Below are 27558 nucleotides of genomic sequence, written 5' to 3'. Positions count from 1 at the left end.
GAAACAAAGAAACTCTTACAACCTGGCCTTGGTGTTGTGCAAGTTCCTCCCAGGGTCCATCAAGGGTTTTCCTCTACTTTGACAAAGCTCACCCACTTCCAAGTAGAATCAAGCAAAGACAATCTCTCCTCACAAGGTTCTAAATGGGAGTCCTAATTCCTGCAGCATTTACCCAAAGAAAATGTATAGCTCCAACCTCTCCTCCCTCTGGCTCAATGTCTTTATTTATAGTGCTGTAAAGAGGTTATTCAGGTCCACCATCAATGGGATAATCCCCCTCTTTGGGTGGGATAGCTCCCTTATTGATGGGATAAGTTCCTCCTTAATAGAGATACATGAACCAACTGGAGGCGCATCCAATTCATCAAACCGACCTCTAGAAAGTTCTAGAAGTAACCACAAGTAACTTTTTTAAGATGAAACTCGCGCATTTTGCCTTTTACAGAAGGACGCACCTGTCCCTTAACATACAGAGCGTCCAAGGACGCACCTTTTGTGAACATTGTGAGCGTCCCCGCAGGTAAGGCTAGAGAGAACCTGCGACCCCAGAGATAAACATATTTTTGACAAGACTTTCTCTCTTCTTTGAGTTTGAGATGGATAGCAGAGGCATAAGACTTGCCTAAGAGGGTAGCATGACTGTTGATTTGAGCCATACTAACTGTAAGTGGTCATGGTGACATTTTTTAGTGTAACAGATTGCCCCCTAAAGTGCGAAGCCTGGAATAGATTTAGGGTTTTGTAATTCTAGGAAGGGTGAAGTGCTTTATCATTTCAAGGATTGTCTTGTGGATGACCTGGTTGGAACCTGCAATTTTCAACACAAAATACATGTATAAGATTATATCATCACTGAGGTAGGCATTCCCATACTCAGATTCAAAACTTTAACTAATGGACTAACTATTCTGATACAGGAATGATCTTGCAGTACACCATTTTTATAGACTTTTGTAGACACAGTATGGACGCAGCCATCTGTTTATGATTAGTCTACATAGATAATGAATACAAAACTCCTCGCAGCCTGGATGGTAGAAACTAGATCCAGGGTCTTCACTTCTACTTCCCGAATTGGTACGATTCTAGCCATGTGATTAAATGATTCGATGTCGAACATGTTAGAAACCACTTGATTACCAGTCGATGATGTAAACTGTTAACAAGCGTGAGAGAAACCACCAGTAATGTCAATGGTTCTCAAAGTACCAAGCACAACCCGTGAAATGTGAATAGATGTTTTGATGTCGAACACTTCACGGAATCCTTTGATCGAAAGTCAATGATGTAAACTGACGTCAAAGGCGAGAAACCTGCCATTGATGCATGCAGACTTCAAGGTGCTGTCGATTCCTAAGTCATCTTTCTAGATAATGTGTCGATGTCGATAGAAAGCGACCCGTTGCAGGCAAGCCCGCAACACGAAATCATTGTTCAAGTTGAAGAAATGTTGCTGTAAGGACTGACTCAGGGATGGTCAAATGGATGACAAGTATTTTGCAGATGAAAGTTTTGCTTGCAGACCTCTTGAACACATAACGACACGACAGATGGCTTGGTGACGAATAACTCAAAGTTAATCCCCGGAACCCGGTTAAAGACTTTCAAAGTGGTTGGGTCAACTGTGAGGTAAAAGATCTCCCAACCCAGGTGAATGAAAAGTGTCGTGTTCAAGAGTGGTAATAAAGTTTCTTTTGAGACAAAAGGTAACAAACAGGTTCATTCTTCTCTCTTTTCCCCCACCATTTCTGGCAAGTACCTCTTTATTTTTAACAAGCTTGAGGAGGATAACATATGCTTGATTATAAGCTCATCCTTCGGACAAGTCCAACCTAGTTTAAATTCGAACCCTAGGAAGGAGTGGTTCGTTCCTGTTTGTAATTGAACAGGTCCTTTACTGTAAAAGTTTAACGAGCCCAGTATAGGAGAAACTCGGCGTTTTTCATTTTTAGAGAGTCTGAAAAAACAAAAGGAGACTCCACGTTGAACTTTTTCGTATATTTGTGTCCCTCAAGCCCGAAAAAGTATAAAATAATACCTGGGGGAACCGCTTGATCTTGCGACCAAGGAGTACTTTCATAATAGTGTCGTTGACCTGAAAAGTAAAAAGCGATCAAGGACACGTCGTTTTATTTCCTTATCGAGTTCGAAACGACAAAAACCCGGCAATCTTTTCCTGATTTTGCGGTCAGAAAAGAGCTAAAAGGGGACCGTCTTTTAATTCCGTTTTAACGAGTGTAAAAGAAACGCTCGGCGATCTTTTCATGTTTTAGGAGTCAGAAAAGGGGTTAAAAGATGACTCTGATATTTTTGTTTGTGAAAAATTACAATTTCCCTCGAAACCCCTTTGTCCTGCACAAAAGCAACACATTACTCATACCTGTTTAAAATAGGCAAAAATACATAGAAAAACATCTTTTCATGGTAAAAAATGAACTAATTCATCCAAAAAACCTATAAAAAGACCTTTTACCATGTCATTTTTACCGTTTCACTGTTGAGGTTGAAAAAGGAGCTTTTGACAAGAAACTTCCCGTGGTCGCTGCGGAAAATCCGACCTTCGGAATCGAACGCCGTCTTATCCAGGTATTTTACACATCCTACTCTGCATTTCTATCCGTTTAGAATCAATTTTTAGGTCTTAGTTTCATTTTTTGGGGGGGTTTTGGTTTTGGAATGCGCCTCTCGGCGGACGCGGGTGCCCTTCGGGTGACCCGCGTCCCCCGACTTTTTCTCATACGGGAAAAAGGTCGGAAGACGCGGTCCGCCTTTAGGCCAGCCGCGTCCGGGCGCCCTGTGCTACAAAGCCGGGGTGCGTCTTCCGAGAAGTGCGCATTTCAAAACCCCAACTCCCTCAAAAAACCACCAAAAATTCCCAAATCAATTTCTAATTGCTATTTTTGATGTGCAGGGTATTAACCATGTTAGATTGGAGAGAAAGAGAGCATGTAGAGGATGATGAAGTTGCAATAAATCATCAACCTTCCCTGGATGCCCTAAGAGCATGCGGATTATACAAATATTGGACCATACCGGGCATGAGGGGCCAGGTAAGATTCTTGGAATGGCTGGTTGAGCGATGGAACGTTCAAGAACAATGCTTTTACATAGGAGGGCACCAGCTCGAGATAGAGCCCTCGGATGTATACTTTCTTACTGGCTTGCCGAACAGAGGTGAGCAACTCAGTCTTGCGGGGACTAGGCTGGGTGGCCAATCCCTTGATAGTCTCCGCGACGAGTGGTGCACACCTGGGGCTCACCATTCAAAAGGCATAGAGATAAAACACATCACTTTGCCGGAACTCAAAGTCATAGCGTTCACGGTTACCAGAATTTGCGGCGCGGCCGCTTTACACATTGCTTCTGGATCCCAAATGCGGATGGCAATTGACTGTTACCAAGGCACCATTTTCAACTGGTGTGAAGCTGTGTCGGCTCATATGAAGAGCCAACTGACCAAGGCAAAGAACGGACGACTAAAGACTTTTGGATATGGGCCTCTAGTCGTGAGCTTTGCCTTGGAGAGAGTTCCAATGCTGATCCCTCAGCAACTCACTGTTGATATCTTGGGTCCTCGGGAGCCAAAGCTGATACGATGGGTTGCGGTGATGGCCCGGCATCCTGACGAGGGTGCGACAGTGGTTCGATTCTCAGATAGTTATTTTCACTGGTTAGAGGACCAGGTTTTTTCGATACAGGACTTTCCGTATGCCGGAGTGGATTTTAGAGGTGATCCGGACATGGTTCTTCCACCGGGAGAACAATGGGATGACAGAGGTACTTTTATTTTCACAAGTTCTCTAATTATGTATTTTTTATTTTTCATATATATCGTCTCAAAACTAACAGTAAAATTTTCAAAATGCAGATGTTGGTCCACAGCGTCCAGCCAACCTCCGGCCTTTTGATAGACTACATCCAGCTGCACCGGTACCGGCCCCACAGGACGCGGCTGCGGAAGTACTAGCTGAGTTGGAGCATGATCTAGAGCGTCTCACGGCAGATATACCTGAGACTACTATGGATGACATTCCTACCCGGCTTCAGCGCTTCGTAGTCGCGGTCCCTGGACCGTTTAGGAGATTTTTGCGTAAGGTAGCCCGCGCAGTGGTGTCATACAGAGAGCACCACCAGTGATTGACTAGTCACTTTTGTAGTCACATGTGACATTTTGACTTTTTGTACTATCATTTTGCCGATCATAAGGTGTTTTCAACCTATGATCGAAGACGATGTATATATTTTTTGACACACTTCTATCTATATATATCACTATTACCGGCTTATCTTGTTTAACATATGTGATGAAATGTTTTTAAATTTACTTGCATGATTATCGTAAATGTCTGTCCAACATTCGAGAAGCAATTGCATCTGCTAATGTATTCAAAGACCTTGGAATATGTTGATATTCAATGTAATCAAATTCACGTTCCAAGAGACGCACTCTCAAAAACAACCTTAATAACACAGGATTCCTAATGGCATAAACTCTATTAAGCTGTAATACAACAAGTTCAGAATCTAACCTCACTGTCAAACGTCGAATTCCAAATGAAATAGATTCGGATAATAATTCAATCACTGCACTGTATTCTGCAATGTTGTTCGTTGTTTGACCGAGGCTTACCCCATGCATAGAAACTAACTCGTCAGAGGGCGAATAGATAACCCAAGCTGCGGAAGAGATGTTCCGTGTACTACGACAAGCACCATCAGCAAATCCAATATATGTTTGGAGAGGCGTCGACATCTGCAATATCAAGAGTAAAACCAAGATAAGCCAGAATAACGACGAAAAACCACACTCTCTAAGCTAAGCACACTGACTAAACTAACACACTTGCTAGCTAGAAAGAAAATCTAACCTATCTAAAAATTTCTCCATTCCCATCATTTAAGCATAATACCTCTTTAGGTAAAGTCCATTTCTGGGTTTACCCAAAGAGTCCCCATCAAAGTCAACTAGCTCATAAGCCCCTTTTGCTAGCTTTCGCTTTACAATGTAGGGCCCATGCCACATGGGAACGAATTTTCCGGCACCTAGCTTATCGTTAGCTTGATCATATAATAGTACTAGGTCTCCTTCCGAAAAACTTCGAGGGGTTACATTTCTATCATACTGAGCTTTCATTCGTTTCGCGTGAGTCTCGATTGCCAATGTAGCGTCACGTCGAGTCTCATCTAATTTAGCCAAGTACAATAAACGTGTCTCCTCTTCGGAAGTAGCTGGAAGTAATTCGACAGCCATTTGAAGTGATGGGATTTCGCATTCAATGGGTAACACAGCTTCTAAGCCATAAACTAGCTGGAAAGGAGTGAACCCTGTTGAATTTTTCACTGAGGTTCGGTATGCCCATAGCGCTGAAAATAACATGTTGTGCCAATTCGACCGATGAACACCAATGGTTCGTCGGATCATGGTAACTAGAACTTTGTTGATAGACTCAACCAAACCGTTGGCTTGCGGATAATAAGGAGTAGAGCTATCGTGGCGCAAACCAAGCTGGCTTGTAAGCTCAGTCATCATGACATTTCGAAAATGGCTCCCATGGTCAGTAATGATTGCTTGTGGGACACCAAACCTAGTTATGATATGATTGAATACGAAAACTGCAGCTGTTTTGCCGCTTGCGTCGAATGTAGGCATCGCCTCGGCCCACTTAGTAAAATAATCAACCGCAAGGATGATATACGCATGCCCCCCGGCCGAGTGAGGGTTACAAGTAATAAAGTCGATACCCCATTTGGCGAATGGACCAACGGCAATTATAGGGTGGAGAGGAGCAGGTGGAGCGCGCATCTTGCGATCAAACACTTGACAGTTGTGGCACTTCCTGACTGCAATGATACAATCTTTAAACATAGACGGCCAGAAATAACCAGCGCGCAACACCTTCTGAGCTGTGGCATACCCAGACATATGACCGCCACATGCTCCAGAGTGACAATCATTCAAAACCCTCTCAGCCTCTTCGTGAGTTAAACAACGTCGAAAAACTAAGTCTGCCCCCCGGCGATAAAGTGTATCTCCAATAATTTTGTATGGCTGGGATTGAAACCGAATTTTTCGACGTTCCGCTTTGGAAGCTTCAGGCCGAAAGGTTTGGGTTTGGAGATAAATGATTATATCCCCGTACCACGGATCTACAGTACTGATAAGAAACAAAGATTCGTCCGCAATGGACTCCTCTGCCACAGTCTCTGTGTCAGCACTCGGGAAATCACACATCAATTCCGCAAAAACTAAGGATTTCTTAGACTTGGACTTCTCGAACTCCAAGTCGAACTCTTGCAGGATAACAATCCATTTAGAGTACTTGCCCCCTAGCAGTTGTTTTGTCAAAATATAAATCATAGGGTTGCAATCCGAAATAACTGTAGTTTTGCGGAGAAGAATGTAGTGACGGAAACGCTGGACAGCTTGAACGGCTGCCAGGGCCAATTTCTCCACATGCGAATATTTTAGCTCAGTTGGATTCAAGGTCCTACTAAGATAATATATCACATGCTCCGCTCCGAATTCATCTTCTTGAACTAACACCATTCCAATGGTGGAATGCGAAGCTGCGAGGTATAAGAAGTAGTCTTGGTTGTAGTTGGGAGGATGCAATAACGGTGCATGGGTCAACGCGTGTTTAAGTGCATCAAAAGATTGTTGGGCAATCTCGTCCCAAAAGAATTGTGCATTCTGTTTCAACAACCGTGTAAAACCTTTAGTGACCTCGGCGTAGTTTGGGATGAATCGGCGTAAAAAGTTCGCTTTCCCTTGCAAACTTTGGAGTTGGCGCAAACTCGAAGGAGGAGGCAATTTGATGATAGCTTCGACTTTCGAGGGATCGACGCGAATGCCGGCTTTTGAAACAACAAATCCCAGCAATCGACCTGTTTCTATACAGAAAACACACTTGTGGGGATTCAACCGAATTCGATAATGCCTACACCTCATAAAGATTGCTCGTAGGTGGACAAGGTGATCAGCTCGATGTAAAGAATGAGCAGGCAAATCATCGAGATAGGGTTGCACAATGTGCTTGATATCATGAAATGCATAAGACATCGCCCGTTGAAAAGTGGCCCCGGCATTCTTAAGCCCAAAAGGTAACTTGCAATAAGCAAATGTCCCCCATGGACAAATGAATGCCGTTTTTGGTTGGTCGGCAGGTAGAATATTGATTTGATTATAGCCCGAAAAACCATCCATGAAGGAAAACATTTCACTTCCGGCACAATCATCAATAATTTGATCGATATAAGGCATAGGATAGTTGTCTTTTGGACAAGCTCGATTTATATCCCTATAGTCGATACAGATTCTTATTGTTCCTTGTTTCTTGTTGACCGGAACAATATTCGATACCCAATCCGTTAACGGGATCGGATAAATGAAACCTGCTTTCAACAGCTTTTCGACTTCTGCTTTAATCGCAGCCGCTTTTCGAGGGTGAATTTGACGCAACCGTTGCCGGACGGGTTTAGCATCCGGGTAGGTCTTTATTTCATGAATAACAATGGCAGGATCAATTCCCGGCATTTCCTCGTAAGACCAGGCAAACACGTCGCGGAATTCTTGGAATAGGGCCTTGTAAGTTTGGATTTCTTCTTCAGTACATGCGGCACCTATATGAATGTTTTCCTCGATTCCGGGCTTCACTGAAATATCAATGGGAATAGTACGAGAAATATTCCCTAAATTCAACTCTGAATCAGAATGTTTCGTTGGATCCTGAGCGTCTTTGACATATTCAGCGGTATAGATAGATGAAAAATCATTTTCAAATGCATCATCCTTAGGTAAAAACGAAGATCTGTGATGGAGATCTTCCCATGGTAGATCGTCTACACTTAGGATTTCGCGAAGTTGTTCGTCAGATGACACGACTTCGGGAAACGTTATCCGTTCTAAGGGTGAGGTAAAAAGTGATTCTTCACTGACCACATTCATTTGGTCGACTTCGGTTGAATGAAAGTCAGTAAAAGACATGAGAGCTTCATAAGCAATTTCATATGGACTCAAAGGCATAACATCACCGAGTGAGTCTATCTCAGAGTCAGATGGGACGAACCAAGGATCATCATAAATAATGTTTTCTGATGTAATCATATGAATGGTTGCAAACGAAGGATCTGCGCTGAGTGGAGGGAGAGGAAAAGTTCCCAGTAAACCGGAATCCTTAACTAAACCTACACCAACATCCCTATAAGGGATTGTCGTTTTACCAACATGCTGGATACTCTCTGAAGAGGCTGGGTCGGATGAAAAGTATGTCAGCTGATCAATAGTCACGATCTTACCGTTATGTGGAAACTTAATTACTCTGAAGACCGATGAAACGACCGCTGTCATAGCATATGACCAACTTCGACCCAAAAGAAGGTTGTAGTCTAGAGGGGCATCAACCACTTCCACATCTAGACTAACGGTTTTACCTTCAACCCCTATAGGCAATTCTTGTAGAATACCAAACGGACAGAACCCACGGCCATCAAAGGCCTTAAGGATGGTGGGGGATTGGTTCAACGAAGGAGAACCAAGCGATCTCCAACATTGAATCGACATAATACACGTAGAAGCTCCCTCATCAATCACAGTCCGATGAATAGGCCTGTTTTTGACTATCACTGGAATTTGGAAAGCCATTTGATGGGGGAGACGTGGTGTACTATTTTCTAGATCAAAGATCATTAGGTTCGGGTCCTGAACATCGACAGCTCCGATAGCCGACAAAAGCAATTTCCGTTGTGCTGGGCATGATTGCAGCACTTCGAGTGCCGACATTGCTGAAGGTGAAACAGCTAAGTCCTCAACAATGTTGTAATTCTGGGCTGCTCTCGCATGTGGATTGAAAGCAGACCTTCGAAGTACACCCTTGGCGGGCGGCTTAATCACTAAGTCTGGGTTAGGTTTTTCGATCTGTAGTGGATCAGAACCAGGAGCTGAGGTTGATGGGTTAGAGTGAGAAGATTCTGCTTCCTTGCCATCAACAGGAGCCTTACTACCATAATCTTGCGATCGAGTCGCAATCCTCACATGAGACATCATCAAAATGGGTTCTTCACTGGCATTCGAAGAAGAACCTATCATCTTATTCTCCTGCTCTGGAAATGGATTCTTTAACACAGCAGGAGTGGGAGAACCTTTGACTATTTTTACAACCTCGGCCCGATGAGGGCAATCTCTCGTAAAATGATCCTCTTCACAAATAAGACAAGGATATCGAGGTTTGCGTTTTTCGTCATTGGTTTCCGACTTTTCAGTTTTCTCCTTTGGAGCCTTGTCTGCTTTAGCCTTCTTCTTTCCTTTCTTCTTTCCGCCGTTTTTTGGTTTGGCCGTAGATGACTCTACAGCGTGAATGTCGGCGGTGAGTTCAGGAGAAGACTCTCCTGTCGGAGAATCAGGCAAAGTGATAATTGGAGTAGTTGAAGCCTTGGAAGACTTCTTCTTGCTCTTCGTAGTCACGATACCAATCATACCATCAGCGGCATGAGATCCCGAAGGAGCAGCAGCGATTTGATTCGACTTTGGAAGATCCGGAATTTTCTCGTGTAACGTACCCGACTGAGTGTAAACTAAGTCAAGGTATTGTGCCTGAGCAATGACTTGCTCCTCAGTAACTACTCCGGCCTTAGCGACATCTTCAGTAATCTTCGGTAATAATGATTTGACAAACCATTCAGCTAAGATTTGGTCCGGGATAAAAACTTTCACTAATCGCCTTCGACGTCTCCACTCATGAATGTGATCAGAAATATACGTGGACGTCGATTGTTTTAGTGAAGTTAATAACTCCGTGCCGTTATCGTATCTGACCGGCAACTGAAAGTGAGTTAAGAACGAGGTAGCTAACTGGCTAAAGTTGTAAAAAGAGGCCCGTGGTAACTCAATGTACCACTTGGCCGCGAGACCAATGAGTGTACGCTGGAAAAGACGTAAGCGGATGGAATCATCTGAGATAGAATTCGAAGCACACCAGAGGTGGTAAGTCATCACATGATTGGACGGATCCTCTCCAGACTTACCTTCGAACTTGGGTATATCACTGGGCAACTTATTTGGCATTGGCGGCCAGAACTGAAGATATTGAATTGGATTGTTCGTTAGGCGCGTCAAGTCGGGTAAATCCAAAGTTGCAATAAACGGTAACTGCCGGTTAGGATCTCTAAAACTCTGGGTCACAATACCAGCCCCAGGAGGAGGATATCCAGGATAACTAGGAATAGGAGTCGCATTTGGGATATTATATCCTCCTGGAAAACCAGGATTAACCGGACCGTACTGGGGTTGTTGGACAGCTTGCCCAGGTTGGTACTGTCCCTGGTACGGAGGTTGAACAAATTGAGGTTGAGTAGTCACAACCGTACTTATACCAGGCTGACCTACAGGCATCTGGACCGTGGTTTGAATCGTAGATCCAGACAACGGTAAAGATATCTGAGGTGTGGTAACAGGGATAGTAGAAACTGGAGCCGTCGATACTCCAGAAGTAAGTATGGTAGATGTAGCGATAGTTGCAGCAGCCGTTTGAGATGGAGTACTAGGTGCAATTGACGGCTGAGTAACTACCGAAGCTACAGAAGTTTGAACATTTGGCTGGACAGGTTGCGGTTGCTGGGTTAGACCAGAAACTACGGGTTGTCCAGCTTGAGGAAGCATCTGTACACTTGGCTGCAACACCTGTTGACCCTGTGAGGGATCCCACACTAACATTCCAGGGTACTGACCCGTAACAGGTTGAGGGTACTGAGATCCATAACCAGATTGAGGGTAGGATTGATAATTGTAAGGTGCAGTTCCCATACTTGGAACATATGACTGACCTTGAGGCGGTTGATAACCTTGACTTGAGTATTGACCTTGAGGTTGATAACCTTGAGGTAAATACTGATACTGGGGTTGACCTTGACCTTGAGGTTGGTACCCTTGAGGTTGATAACTTTGGGGTTGATACCCTTGAGGTTGCCATCCTTGAGGTTGCCATCCTTGAGGTTGATATTGATACTGAGGTTGACCTTGGGGTACATATTGAGGCTGAGGTTGACCTTGAGGCAAGTATTGCACCATAGGTACATACTGACTTTGAGGTTGCCCCCCAGACACGATTTGTGTACCTTGAGGTTGCCCCCCAGGCGTTAACTGCGGTTGCCCCCCAGGCGGTAATTGGCCACCTTGAGGTTGGGAAACGGGAACTGAACCTGACATCATGTAAATGTCTCCTACACCCAATGGTATATTACCACTGTTTCCAGCAAATAACCCATGATCAATGGGTTGAGGAGATGCCCCCGCAAAGGTACCAGAAAGTGACTGATACCCAGTGGGAACAGAAGGACCGCCGTGTAAAAAAGATTCAGGACTTTGTGTAAACACGGACGACTGACCAGACATATTTACAGGAGTATGAATACCTCCAGGTGGAAAAGGAGTACGAGGTGTGGAAAAACCGACTGAGTTGTCTAAAAAATTGGTTAACGCAAGGTACCAAGAAGTACTTCTAGGAGGACTGTAAAAGATGGATTCACGCTCCCTTAGATCAATAGTTAGTTGACCTTCAAGGTGAGAGACACCTATATCTTCTTCTGGAGCAAGTTCTTCTATAGCAATCAAACCAGAAGGTAGATTTTCGGTGATAATTCTTTCTATTCTCGGTGAATCAGGGACACTAGAAGTTGGAGTAACAGGTTCGGAAATTTCAGGTTCTTCGCCTGTTTCACTGGCAGATGAAAAACTACCAGCAAGCTCGGAAACTGTAACAGTTTCGGGATTGTAACCTGTTTCTAAACTTTGGTAATCTGGATGGACTACCAAGGAAGATTCTCCTTCTTCAGGTGAACCTACTCTACTGTCACTAGGAGGAGTTACAAGGACCTTTAACCCTTCTAAATTACCCGGGTCGTCTCGAGGAGGGGATCCCCTAAGTCTACGGGATCTTCTCAACAATTCGGCCACAGAAACAACTTCAGGAGACTGGCCCCGAAGTCTACGGGACTGTCTCGGTAATTCCGCCACAATTAAAGATTTTTAACTACAACACACGAAAACAAAGTAAAAATTTCAAATCAAACCACCTAAAGTCTTCTAAAGAAGCAAACAAATTTGAAGCACACGCCTAAATAATCTAGAGCGTCAAACCACACACAAACAGTAGTCTTCCGGACCAAAAGCGCTAGTTGGTGATTAGGCCCAACCTCGCAGGATTCAGTACAGAAATGGCGGGTGGAACAGTTACCCCGGCAACCTGCTTAATGAATAGACCGGCACAAGTTCCTCCACTTTAACCGTCTCGAAGTGAAGTGAACCCCCCGGAAAATCCAAGTGAGTATAACCGACGTCTGCTCCAGGTACAGTGGGACCTTCCCTCCACCGTCACCTCGGTAGAACCCTAAAGATTATGGTCACTAAAGTTACCAATCACAACAATTACACCTGGGGGAACAGTCTAAACTCCGACAGCACGCAAGGGCAGAGTAACAAGCTCAATCCCCTTACCGGCTCCTTGACAATAATCCAAGGTTTACCGATAAGTGACCCCTGGCTCCTCGACAATGGTTAATCCGAGGTTTACCGTTTGTAATACGTACTGTCTGGCGTTGTTCCCAACGAGGGAGGAATGATCCCCTCACTGGTTCGGACACGAGCTCGTGCTTCTCCTTTAAGAGGAGCTTTCCCAGAGTATAACTGAAACAATTGGATTTAATCTACTCAAGATAAACTATCTGTTTGGTTTTGTAGTCTTGGAGAGTTAAGTACTCACCTACTCCAAGACCCTAGCCTAAGCTATGTTGGTGTTTCAGAGCCCTAGAAAAATAAAAACTACTAGATTGATTTTAATTTAAGCGTTACTTTTAAGGTTGTTTCTTAAGTCAAAAGGTGATGGAAGTGAAACCAGTGGTGTGTTGACTCGACTCGAAACCACTACAAAATGCACCTAGGATGATTTACCCACTACTTTACTTTTTCGATGAATTGCTTAACTAAAAAGTTGAGAGAATGCAATCTTTATAAAAGCAACTTCTTAATTGAAGACAATCAAAGAAACAATTCGTTTGTCTTTTCCAAGCATAAAAAACATGACCGCTCTTTACATGCACGAAAAAAACTCTTTTTCTCTTTCAAAAACAAAAAGCTACTTGAAACAAGACTTTTAAAGAAGATGTTTTTGTATTTTTCTTTTAATAAAGCAAATAAATCTAATATAACCAAAAATCAATCTTAACAACTATTAAAATCTATGAAAATGCACTCATAAGCAAACTAAAAGGTAAATTTACTCTAAGCAATCTTAACGAGGCCAAAACCAACAATGATTATTCTAAGGTGTTTTACTTGATCACAATCAAATCAAGGACTAGCTTATTGCAGAACCAAAAACTAGTCAAAACAAAACTCCAATCTTTTTGTTCTTTTGTAAAATGGAAATCAACACTTTATAAACAAGTAATTCGAAATTTGACCCAAAACAACTTAAATGGCAAGCTGCTCACACAAGGAGACTTTACGACAGGCCCGACTTCTAAGAAGGCTGACTAACCAGAGAGATCTAAGGCTGGACAACTTTCTACCGTCAAAGTCACTACAGGACCTATTGAAAAATCAAACCCTAGGCCTAAACTTCGTTGAAATCCACTAAAACACTCAAAGCTCACAAAACAAGTTCAGGTGAAAATTCTTGACAGGGTACTAAAGGATCTGGGTAGAAAACACGAAGAAAAATCAAAATCTAAAAGCAATTAAAGCAAAAAATGGAATTTTCCTAAATTTTACAGGAAGACGCAGGCAACCCGTTATAACAGGTGCGGGCCCGCTCTGTGCAAACGGCAACAGCGCGTCCAAAGACGCACTGTGCAGTACTCAGAGGGTGCGTCCTTCTGGAAAAGTTGAGAAAAACCAAATCTAACTAAATCTAAAGCTAAGCCACCCAAATACTAATTCTCACAGTCAAAAACCAGAAAATAAAAGTGATTTTCACAGAGCAAAGTTCACACAAAGGAAAAGACTCTCTCATTAATGGAATCCCCAGCGGAGTCGCCAATTTGTCGTGGCGGAAAAAGTCGTTTGTGCGGACACAACTGACCTCCCTAGGAGTCTAAACTCTCTAGCGACAAACAAGACAAAATGGAGTGATCTTTCTCTAAATATACCTTTTTAAAACATGAAAACTACAAGTGTTTAGGCTTACCTTATTCCAAAACGCGGTTGTTGTAGTCCGTCCTTGCCGATCCGGATGAGCTCCTCCTTCAAGTCAATTCCTGCAACCACAAACAATCAAACAATTACCAAGCACTTGCATTTCATATAATAAAACATATATTCAACATGCAGACCAAGGAACACATGAAATAACTCATTAACACAAGCTATTGAGAAAAATAAACCAGTTTGTATTAATAACGAAACAAAGAAACTCTTACAACCTGGCCTTGGTGTTGTGCAAGTTCCTCCCAGGGTCCATCAAGGGTTTTCCTCTACTTTGACAAAGCTCACCCACTTCCAAGTAGAATCAAGCAAAGACAATCTCTCCTCACAAGGTTCTAAATGGGAGTCCTAATTCCTGCAGCATTTACCCAAAGAAAATGTATAGCTCCAACCTCTCCTCCCTCTGGCTCAATGTCTTTATTTATAGTGCTGTAAAGAGGTTATTCAGGTCCACCATCAATGGGATAATCCCCCTCTTTGGGTGGGATAGCTCCCTTATTGATGGGATAAGTTCCTCCTTAATAGAGATACATGAACCAACTGGAGGCGCATCCAATTCATCAAACCGACCTCTAGAAAGTTCTAGAAGTAACCACAAGTAACTTTTTTAAGATGAAACTCGCGCATTTTGCCTTTTACAGAAGGACGCACCTGTCCCTTAACATACAGAGCGTCCAAGGACGCACCTTTTGTGAACATTGTGAGCGTCCCCGCAGGTAAGGCTAGAGAGAACCTGCGACCCCAGAGATAAACATATTTTTGACAAGACTTTCTCTCTTCTTTGAGTTTGAGATGGATAGCAGAGGCATAAGACTTGCCTAAGAGGGTAGCATGACTGTTGATTTGAGCCATACTAACTGTAAGTGGTCATGGTGACATTTTTTAGTGTAACACATATGTTAGACTAATGGAAACTACTATAGTAGGGTCACACTCATTGATTTGTATAGATCTTAACCCGATTACAATATGGTTATAGTCAACATACTTCAGTCCTTGTTTTCACTGCTGTTGCATTAACTTATTGCAAAGATATGTGTGTTGTTGGACATAGATTAGTATGTTGCCATAACAATGTATGCATATATTATTGTTTATTTGACATTGTATATGGAGATATCAGGGTGTGCTTTGAATGGAAGAGATGTAGAAATGACAAAGCCTTGTATGTTGCTTGTTCTCAAATGTTTAATTTGTTGACAAAGGTTTTTGTGCCTTGTATTCTGAATGGCTTGAAGGTGTTGCAAAGATCTTCATATACACTTGTATACTATAGTTACAAAGAATTTATTCATTGATTAACTTATGTCTTTCATCTTGTTTGATTGATGACACTGTACGATTATATGCTGCTAAAGATGTATTACTGGCATTGATTTAATGGTTTATGTAGAGATCCATGAACAATGAAGATTTTTTAACTTTCATGATAGTTGAAGGAGTGTAGATCTAATTGTATATGCAGGAAATAAGTTGTATGAAAAGATCCTATAGCTAAGTTTTCTTTAGAGCTTGTATATAGTATTGTGGTAGAGGCTTTGTAGTGACTTTTGATCTCATTATGCACATATATTAAAGTTATGGTTTATTGAGTTGGTTTGAGTAACTTAACTTGTTGCTATTTGTTGATGCAATAAACAAAGGTTTTGGTTGCATGAGAGAGGACAAAGAATTATGTCGATGCTTGTATTTTATTTGATATTACTGCTTGTCCTTTATGATTGTTTTCATAGTTTCATATTACATAGGTTGAGAGTTGTTAGTGTTGTGCTTGTGATGATGCTACTTGATACATATTGTCATATAATGAGATTGAGAACAATTTCATGAGAGATCCTATTGTGATAAACTTTTGGCAAGGATTGTTTTGATGAGCGCGAGATCTATTTAGTTTTGTTGGGCTTGGATTGATGAACTTTGATTTGAAGGCTTATTAAACATATTTTTTAGTGATTTATTGCAGGAAAATTATTATTTGTTGTGGGTCTAGTTTGAAACATTTTGAAAAATGCCCTACTAGATCAGTTGTGGTTAAAGGTGTCCTAGTTTGAAAGATTTGAAACATGGATCACAAGAAGAGGGAGTAGTGGCTTCCTCTCAGTAGTAACTAGAAAATATATTAGAGGTAGTAACCTTTAGAAGGTAGGAGCCTGTGCCTTAGCAAAATTTTGCACCAATGTAAGATGGAATTTTTTTTTAATAATAATAAGAAGATGAAGTAGACAACAACAACAATGGTTTTTCCCTTTTGGGTTTTCCACCTAAAAACATGGTGTCCTTATGTGTTGATCTGTTGCATTCTCATGTTTTATGTGCTCTTATGCTTAATGTTTATCATGATTAGTGATCTACACAATAATGTGTTGCTAATATAATAAAGGTTTAGATAACATTGAAAAAGGAAGCATAATCTAAGTTGAATTTTGATTGGGCATGAAATATTGATTCACCTGCCCCCTCTAAGTATTTCTAACAATTGGTATTAGAGCGCAGGTCCTTCAAATAAGTAGCTTGATCACTAGAAGGAAGATCCAATAGAAATGAGTGAGAAGGATGAAGTATTTTCTTCAAAATCACATTTGTTCAATGGAACAAACTTCATATTTTGGTAGATAAAAATGAGATCCTACTCGCAATCACTTGGAGCTAATGTTTGGGCAACTGTTGAAAATGGATATCAATTTCTGAGATTTATTTTAGCAGATGATGTAGGGAAGAAATAATATGAAAGCTATGAAAAAGTAGTAAATTCTATCTTAGGAGGACTATTACACATTTGTTACATTAGGAAAATGACCGTTAGTTTGGATATTTCACTATCCATCATAGTGTTCCAAAGCACCCCCCTGCAAGGTTATAACCCAAAAAATCCAAAAGATAATGAAATTCCCAGATCTCAAGGTTAAAAAGCCTATTTTTGGCTTCCTGCATAGTTCCCTAGTCCATTCCTATGCATACACAGAAGAGTTCATTAGAAACTGCGTGAAAGTGTGCTCTGTCTAACACTATGGCTTGTGCACATGATTTAACACAAGTAAAAATAAAAAGTAAAGTCTAGAAGCTTTGTTAGTTGAATCTTTCTCAACTAACAACTTTGAATAGATGCCTACTCAAGCCTGATCCCTCCCATCATGGAGATACTTCCCTCTCTTTGTGGAAACCCTATCCCACCATTTGTGGATCTCATCCCTTAGGAAATGTATCCCAAACCTCCTCCTCTTGGCCTATAAATCAAACACAGGCCAAAGGATTTGAGAAAACTATTAAAGGTAGGATTATGCTGTAGAAATAAGGTTAGGACGTTATTCATCCAAGGAGAGAGTTGGAGATTGTGAGAAGAAGCTTGTAACATCAAGGCTTCGAGGTTGTAAGTTTGTTCTCCATTTTATTTAATAAAACGAAATTGTTATTTCCTAATTATGTATTCTCTAATATAATTTGTGGGATTCCTTGGTCACTCACATATGTTATGATTGGTTATTGATTCAATTTATGATATATGTTGATTCAATTTATGATATATGATATAAGTGTTCTGTTTATCTTTCATTCTATGTACTAGATGCTTCGATACTTTATGTGTTTCTGTTTATGCATATCTCCTTCGAAACATCATGGAGAAGCTGTGGAAAGTGCTGGAAAGATCTCTAAAGAATCAAGGATAAGCTAACTATCAAAGACATTGAAAGGGACTTCGACAGAAATTTTGATAAATGATAAGTGTTCTCTCTGATATTGTTTGTTTCAATCAATCACAAGATATGGAAAGGTAGAAATTATTTTCTTGTTTGTTACTAGATTTATTTGAGATCTAGGGAGATCCATATTGTCTTCAAGAGGGATTAATTTGCCTAAAAAATTGGTGACTCCACTGGGGAATGTATCACTCTCTGTCATTCTCTTGGTTATGACCTTTGATCCTTCTGTCATATCCCTCTCTGAGTTTTTGGAAAAGATTGAAAGTCTGGATTATATGATTTATTTGGCTTGTTTTTATTTTTTCTAAAAATCCCCCCTATGTGCGCTTTATATTTAGGCACAAAGCATATTTCTACGCAATTTTTACTTTTCAGTGATGTGTATGTTCATTGGATTGATCTATTGTTTGCGCACATACCGAGAATTTTTGAAAATTTCAGTTTTCTCTTCTCCAAATCCAGAAGTTTTTGTTTTTCCTGTTTAATTACATTTTTTACGCCTTCAGTACGTCTCTATCAATTTGATTAGGTGTTTTGAATTTTATTTTTGAGAAATTCTTAATTTGATTTCCTTAAGACATTTCCCCCTCAATCATGTGTGTGGGGGGGGGGGGGTGTGAGGGATGAATTGTGTCTGAGTGTTAATCGCCTTTGAGTGTCTTCATTTTTGATCTTCAGAATTTTCACCCAATTTCCTTTACTTACAATTGATTGATTCTTTAGTTACATTGGTGAAATAAAATATTTTTGTTGTTATTTCGCTAATTTGGAATCATCTTGTGATTGTTTTGAAGAATTATTTTGCATAGATTACATTTGCATACCTAGCATTCTCATTTTCATAACATGAATGGAAATTGTGCATAGATTACATTTGCATAGTTTTCAAGCAAATTGTGCATTACATTGCATGGTTTGGTAGTTAGAGCTTTGAATTGCATTAGAAAATTAGAAGCGGTGCCTTCTGAAGTTTATATTTTAAAGAAAAACCTCTCTCCTTACTTTAGCTAGAATTCATCGAAATGAAAATATCACAATATCATGTTCTATTTCATTAAATTTTTGAGTCAAGTCATAACACCATCTGTTTCACATCTATTTACCTTTGAGTAAATAACAACTCTTAAAAATAGCACTAATAAAATCAATCTAGAAATTTTTATTATTCGAGGGCTCTTTTCCACCTACATTAGATCAAGTTGTAGGGCTTTGGAATAGGAAAGTGAGATAACTTTCCAAAGCTACAAACAAACATTATAATATTACGATAGGGAGTAAATCCATTTACTACAATTTGGTTCTGGGAAGCTCCCCTTACAAAGGAGTTAAGCACGAGATCATGTCAGACCCAATGGAGTGATCGACCCCACTTCATAGGTTACGGTAGAGTGATTTGCACATATTAAAAATGGTGCCGAAAGGTACTTGGGAGTCACTTGGAAGTAAATCTCAGATTAACCATATTGAGGAACTTTCAAGGGGATTTAGCTTTGTTACTCTGCCCTTGCGTGTACGTTCGATCTACGATTGTCCCCCCAGGTTAATTGTTTTACGTGGTAATGTTAGAGACTATAATATTAGGGCTATTATGTGACGGTGGAGGGGAAGTCTCTAATGTACCCAGAACAAACATTTTCTAGGTTCACTTGGACATTTTTCGAGGGTATTCTTCACTCCAGATGGCATAAGCGAAGTTACTTGCACCAGATCATGTTCATTAAGTAGGTTGTCAGCGTATTGGTTCCACCCGCTCTATATTTATCCACTTCTCACATTGATCTCTGTGATGTTGGATTCCATCACCAACTAGTGATTTCTATACGAATTTTTTTTGTTGCATGGTTTGGCTCCTTAGATTTACTAGTGTGTGTTATTTTCTTGTTTTTACTCTTTAGTGACCTCAGGTGTGGATTGCGATTTTGAGTTATTAATATTGGTAATAAATTTATCTAAGTTGAATCTAAGGGAAACAATGTCGAAAGTTATTGATAAAGAACCCCTTTTAACAAAAAGCCTTGTCCTCTCCTTGAATTTGCAAATGTCGATCCTCCTTATATGGCTACATTGTCACTTCTCGAATTCATGATAGGTTTACTAGTGTGGTTGTTTTCAACTTCTTTAATCCAAAATACCCAAACTACTCCACCTCAATCGAGTTCAAAACCTCATGTTGACACTTTACCTTCTTTACCCAACATGTACTCCTCCCTTTCTTCTTCTTCGCTTGGTAAAGGCCATGATGCTAGTAACCAAGTGACTAAGAAGAAGAATAAAGAGAAGAAGAATAAGAAGGAGAAGCAAGATAAGAAAGATGCCAGCCAACCAACCATGACTGTAGGTATTGGTAATGTTGAAGAAAATTCCATCATGCATCACAAGCCCAGATACTCTTGCAAGCTTTGTAAGGATGACCACTTCCTTATTGATTGTCCTGGTATTACTAAGGCCTTGGAAGTATGGTAAACAAATTCTTATCAACTTACTGTTGATCCATCAACCAGTGATTTTCAGGTTCTAGGGAAAAAGGGTAAAGTTAGGTTTCCTTGTTGGTTATGCAAAGGGATTCATCATAGTCACCTTTTCCCTCATATGGATGGAGCCTCAAAATTATTAGAAATACTTATTGTTCCACAACAAAAACTTCCAACTGGTTACGGTAAAATTTCTCACAACCTACCAACAGTTGACAAAGTGATTGATCTAATTCCAATTATAGTCAATCCCACTCTTCCATTAGAGGTGAAACACACTCAGGTTGATGAGACATTGGTTGATCAAGTAGTCAACTCGATACCATCTTCAGTTGATCCCACTCTCCCTTTAGAGAGTGAAAATAATACCACTCAGTTTCTTCTTGTTACTTCAGATTCTTCTACACATGGGGGAATTTCACTTGTTCCATTGATTCACCTCCAAGTAATGAGGTTATTTCCTTTGATTTGAGTAGACTAACAGGACCTCATCCTCCTTCTCCCACCCCTTCCCAAATCTTTGTGAAAGCGTATGGTAAGAATGTGTGGCGCACAAATATATATGAAGGTGCTTCGGCCAATATTTTATCCTCATCTGCTTGGCAAGCTTTGGGTTCCCCTCAACTTGTGCCTGTTACACAAAATATTTTAGCTTTTAATAGAACCATAAGTGAAGCTTTAGGGATCCTTCCTAAGTTACCTATTACTCTAGAAGGGAAGACTGATTGTATTGATCTTATGGTAGTCCAAGGCCTTTTGGATTTTAATTTTCTCCTTGGGAGAGACTATGTATATGCCATGAAAGTTGTCGTATCAACACTCTTTTGCGTGATGTCTTTTCCTCACAATGGAAACATTGTGACTATTGACCAACTTTCATTCATTGATCTTGATTAGACTAGAATCCATCTAGCATCCCTGAATGTTCCTTATCTGCAAGTAGTATCCACCCCACCATGACTTAATTATGTGGCAACCAATACTATGTTTTCAGTTACTGATGCAAAGAGCCTTTCTTTTTTTTCTCGACTTATTATGACTTAGATCCAGTAATTGACATAGGGAACCTTATGGGGGAATTTGAAATGGATTTTCTTACCCCTTTTGATTCTCTTCACATGTCTTCTTTCGAGAGAGCTATTATTCCTTTTGATAAAGATCTCTTGGAAGCCATTGTTGGGAAATATCCCTTGGCATGTGTTTCTTCCAAATGGAAGCCATGATCCCTGTCACTAAGTGGATGGTTCTTTTACTATGTCAACCTCATTAAAAATGAAACTGGTTCTTATGAGAATAGTTAATTTTGTTTCAAGCCTGCATAAACATGAAACAACCCGGGAGGATGGTTCTTTTATTGTATCAACCTCGTTAAAAAATAGAACAAATACTTGATGAGGATGGTTCTTTTACTGTGTCAACCTCATTAAAAAATGAAACATGTCTCTATCAACATAGTTCTTTTCCTATGTCAATCTCATTAAAAAGTGAAACAACACCCATGAGGATGGTTCTTTTACTGTGTCAATCTCGTTAAAAAACGAAATATGTCATTCTGAGGATAGTTCTTTTACTATGTCAACCTCGTTAAAAAATGAAACAACTCCCATGAAACAAGGTTACTTTTTCTTGTGTCAAGCTCATTAAAAAATGAAACAAGGTTCCATGTGCATAGTTATTTAATGTGTTAAGCTCATTAAAAAATGAAACAAATCCTCCCATAATTAACTCGAGTCTTTTACTTGATCTCGCAAATGAACCTTCATTTCATCAGCATATTAGTAACTAGTAGTCTACTCAAGTGAATGAAACAAAGCTTGGGGGGCATGTTCCTATATTGTTATGCTGGGGGCATGAAAACCACTCTCAAGCATAATTTTCTCTTTGTTTGAAGCTTGTGTAAAAATGAAACCACTTTCAAGCATAGTTTTTCGTTGTTTCAAGCTTGTATAAAAATGAAACCTATCTTGAGTCCATTTCGGGTATTATTTTCAAGACTCGTTAAACTCATGAAAATCTTGAGCTTATTTTGCTATCTTTCCATGTTGGTAAAACACACATGAAAATGCTAAGTTCTTTTTGCCTTTTCCTACCTGTTAATTAAATTGAAATCCAGTAATATGATTACACTTTTATCACTTTTTTCAGACTCGTTAAATGTTATGAAAAACGAAACCCATGAGTTCTCTTTAATCCCTTTTTAGACTCCTTAAACATGAAAATATCACTGAGTATTTGACTTTTCGAACTTGTAAAAGTAAATGAACAGTCGTCTATTCAATATAAGTTTACCCCTTTTACGGACTGAACTAGACTATTTATGAAAAATGTATACGATGACTAAATCATGGTCAATAGAGTCCTCTCCTCCATTATTTTACCCTTTTTTGGGCTTGAGGAAATATATTTACAAAAGAAAACACTGTGGAGTTTACTTATGTTTTTCTCCTAACTCCATAAAAATGAAAAACACTGAGCTTTACTTTCTCTGGGCTAGTTAAAAGTTTACATTGAAAGAATTGAATGAGTTTTATTTTTGTGTCTTTTCAAACTCTTTAAACATGAAAGTGACATTGATTTATCCCTTCATTGGACTCGTAAAAATTAAACAGTGCAGGACTCGTCAATCATGATGGGACGAAACCAATCGTTCCTAGGGTTCGTAAAAAATACTCTGAAGGATGAGCTTACAGGGCAACAAATGTTATTCTCCTCAAGCTTGCCAAAAATAAAGAGGTACTTGCCAGTAATGGTGAGCGAAAATTTGGAAAAAACATTCGTTTTTTTATATTTTAAAAGGCAGTATGTCACTCTTGAACATGACACTTCATCACTTTTGTGTTTGGGTTGGGAAATCCATTTGCCTCTTAGTTGACCATACCTCATTAAAAGTATTCAGTTGGTTAGGTATTATTTTTGAGTCAAAATGCTGCCAAGTCAGAGTGTCGTGTCGTCGATATGTTCAAGATAAGTCCAACCTCAGTTCAAATTACTTTTCCATTCATAGCCTTCAATCACATCGACCATCCTTGAGCCAATCTTGGATTACTCCAAGCTGTTGTTCTTCAAAAATTGACATGAGTTTCGTGTTGTAGGCCCTCCTGCGATGGGTTGTTAGGATATTCCGACACATAGGAAATAGTTAAGTACAACTTGGTCTAGTATAGTGTTAGGTATAGAGTTAGGTAAAGTGTGTTTCTTTACCTTGTACATTTTGTAACTTACAATCCGACGGTCACGATATGTAGTGAGCCGACGATTCTTTCTCTCCTCGGTATTACCGACACTTGATCCGTGGCTTGACACCCGATTGGTCCATGATTTCTATTTAAAGCGCATGGAGGGTCATTTGTAGGGTAATCCGTCTATGAGAGAAGCTTATGTAAATTTTCATTCTTTTATTAATAAATTGCCTGAAGTGGCCGCGTTGGCTCAGGCCGAGGACTGTTTCCCTCTTTGAGGGTTTTAACCACGTCAAAAATACTGGTGTATTGATCTGCGATCTGGTTGTGAGCGGTGTCCTTTGGTGTTTTGTCTGAGGAACTTACCCTGCAAATTCCTACATGGTATCAGAGCTATTTGAGGGCCGCGTCCGTTGGTGATCCAAATCTGAAGCCGGTAGAACTGCATCCGACTGTTGTTTCCCAGATCTACTGTTTCTGACTACTTTCGGGCTGAGAGGACTGCTCTATTGTGTTGGGAGCATCTGTTCCAGTGAGGAACCCCTTTCGTTTCATGCGAAAAGGTTTTTGGTAGCCCTAGCTGCGTCATTTTTAAGATCTGGAGGTATACAGTGTTTATTTGCAGTTTACAGTTATTTTCTCTCTGTTTATTTCGGTTTCGGTTTATTTAGCTTTTTTTATTACCGGATCTATATCTTTCATTTATGCGTATGCTCTTTGTCCTGCGACTCTGTGTGATCTGGGCAAATCAGAAACAGAAAGGAAGGATTTTTCTCATGCGTATGCTCTTTTCCCTGTGCCTTAGTGTGATCTCGGAAAATCAGAAACATTGAGGAAAATATTTAGTTTCCGGCTAAAGCTAACTTTGAGCTGCAAGGTTCATTTTTGAAAATATTTAGTTTATGATAGATTTTTCGGCGAAAATCACATGAGAAATCATTTGTCGATGCGTTTCGAACCAACCAGTGTGGTTCATCGTCAGGACAAGTTGAAAAACAGATCTAGCTTAGCCTGTTTAAATAGCTAGAGCAGAGACACCAACGGTTACCTTTTTGCCCAGGTAACCATTGGTGTCTCTGCTCTAGCTATTTAAACAGGCTAAACTGGATCTGTTTTTCAACTTGTCCTGACGATGAACCACACTGGTTGGTTCGAAACGCGTCGACAAATGATTTCTCATGTGATTTTCGCCGAAAAATCTATCAATAACTTGTTATGGATCACAGAAGCCTCAACTCTACAATATTTAGTTTTTCGGCTAAAGCTAACTTCGAGCCGCAAGGTTCATTTTTTTTGTATGTCCGTGTTGGGTTTTGTGTTTTTTGTTTTGTAGGGAAAAAGAGCCTTCTCAAAGCAAGCACGCAACCCAAAGCATCAACCCCATCCCCCCTCTCTCTCTCTCTCTCTCTCAAACTTTTGTATAGCTCACTTGGTGCAAAGCTAATTTATGAGAGTAGAGGTCTTGGGTTAAAGTCACCATTTTTGGAGGCGGATTTTTTCATTTCCGCACATTCCCGCACTTCGTCGGCGACTTCATCAATTTTTTTTCAAAAAGCCATAACTTCTTCATCCGGAAGCCGTTTTCAGAACCGTTTTTTTTGAAACGGCCTAATTTTTCGAGATCTATCCATTGGAACACTTAATTTCAGCATCTTTAGCTTCAGTTTCCGTTGAAATGGAAAGTCAATACCAAGTTACCCTTGACAGCACCAACTACTTCCAATGGTTGTCCTACATTGAGGATTTACTTAGAAGTAAAGGTCTCTACAGAATAGCCTCAGGCCAAGAAAAGAAATCAAAGGATGAAGATACGGCTGCTAAATGGGAAAATAGGCAAGATCAAGCTCGTGGATTGATAGGGATGTCTATTTCTCCAGATCTTAGATTCCATATTGCAGAACTTGATACTCCTGATGAAGCAATGAAACAAATCAATAAAGTTTTTGGGATTAAAAATGAACTTAGAGCCCATCAACTTGAAAATGAGTTGCTTACATTGGACCCTAATAATTTTTCTTGCATTGAAGATTTCTTGTCCAAGTTCAAGACCCTTAGATATCTCTTGGAAGGTGTTAAGGTTAAGAAAGAAGATAGTAACCTTATCTATTCCATTCTTACTAAGTTGGGACCAGCCTACTCTGTGTTTGTTTCCACCTTCCATTCTACAAGAGAAGCCTTCATTTCTCAAGGCACAGACTACAAGTCCCCTTCCTTTGACTCTTTTTGTGATTCTTTAATAAGAGAACAAGAAAAACTCTTACACCTTGGTCTTCTTAATCTTGGAAACTCTTCCAAGAAAGCGTTAGCCGCCCAGCAACAACCAAATTCAAAGAATCCTAAGAAGTCATATCCTAAAAAGAATGGTCCTAAACCAAACAAGGGTCCTAAGCAATCTCAACCTCAAAATGAAAAATCATTTCAACAAAATGATAAGACAAATAAAAACAAATGGAAGAAGACTGATAGACATTGAAACTTTTGTAATCGAGACGGCCACTTAGAATCCAAATGCTTTAAGAAGATGGAAGCCTTGGAAGCAGCGATGAAGAAACATAACATCCATTTGGAGCAATCTTCAACTTCAACTTCATCTTCAGGAATGGCACTTTTTGCATGTGGTTGTCAAGCATCTCGGTCTGGCTATGCACTAAATGTATCTTCTTCTTCTCATTCTCATGAGTGGCTCATTGATTCTGGAGCTTCTTATCACATGGCCAAAAACAAAGCCATGTTTTCTTCTTTAAATGATTGTAACACCAAAAATATATATGTTGGTGATGATAGATCTCTTAGTGTTGTAGGGACTGGAACTGTTCATCTAGACAATGGTAAGTTTAATGATGTATTATGTGTTCCAACCTTATCCTGTAACCTTCTATCTGTATATCAGATAACTCATTCAGGTGAAGGTAAAATCGTTGAATTTTCACCTCATGATGTTGTAATCAAGGACCTAAGAGATCCTAAACAGATTTTAGCTACTGGCATTGCTGATGATTCTACAAGGTTGTATAAGTTTCACAACTTTGGGTCATCAAATCTTCCCTCAGTATTTGTTGCTCATAACGATGAAGTGAGCAAACTTTGGCATGAGCGATTTGGTCACTTAAACTATCGCTTCCTTCAGCATCTATGTAAAGAAAATATGGTGACAGGTCTTCCTATGGTATCTTGCAGAGATGGTGTTTGTTCCGGATGTGTACTCGGAAAACATCATTGGGACAGTTTTGAAAAATGTGCCTCTTGGCACGCCTCAGCCCCTTTACAGCTTGTGCATAGTGATTTATGTGGTCCACTTCCAGTTGTTTCATTCTCTGGCTGCAAGTATTTCTTAACTTTCATTGATGATTTCTCCAGACGCACTTGGGTATACTTCTTAAAACTCAAGAGTGAAGTATTTAACACATTTTTGGCCTTCAAGGCCTTTGTTGAAAAACAATCTGGACATCAAATTCTTAAGCTAATATCTGATAATGGCGAAGAATATGTTAAGAACACATTCATCAACTTTTTCACTGAGAATGGAATTCAAATGCAACATACTGTTCCATATACTCCACAACAAAATGGTGTAGCTGAAAGGAAGGATCGCACCTTAAAGGAAATGGCTAATTGTATGCTACAATATAAAGGACTTGGTCTTAGTTTTTGGGCAGAAGCAATTAACTGTGCAAATTACATAATAAATCACACTCCTACTAAGGCTTTAAAGAATATCACTCCAGAAGAAGCATGGAGCTCAATCAAACCAGATGTAAGTCACTTTCGTGTTTTTGGAAGTGAAGCGTGGGCCCATATTCCAGATGAAAAGCATAAAGCTTTAGAACCTAAGAGTGAAAAATGTACTTTTGTTGGATATTCTGAAGATGTCAAAGGCTATAGAATTATTCCATTTAAGTCCAAAAATGTTATCATTAGAAGATATGTAAAATTTGATGAAAATATATCGGCCTGCGAGCCTAGTCCGGCGGATGTGCCACCTCTCCCTATCTCTTCTACTTTTGAAAACATTTCTT

The sequence above is a fragment of the Pinus tabuliformis genome, chromosome 4_1, assembly GCF_031772625.1.
Source record: "Pinus tabuliformis cultivar Carrire ecotype Pingquan chromosome 4_1, CPIR1, whole genome shotgun sequence".
Taxonomy (NCBI): domain Eukaryota; kingdom Viridiplantae; phylum Streptophyta; class Pinopsida; order Pinales; family Pinaceae; genus Pinus; species Pinus tabuliformis.
Note: the sequence above shows the minus strand (reverse complement) of the source record.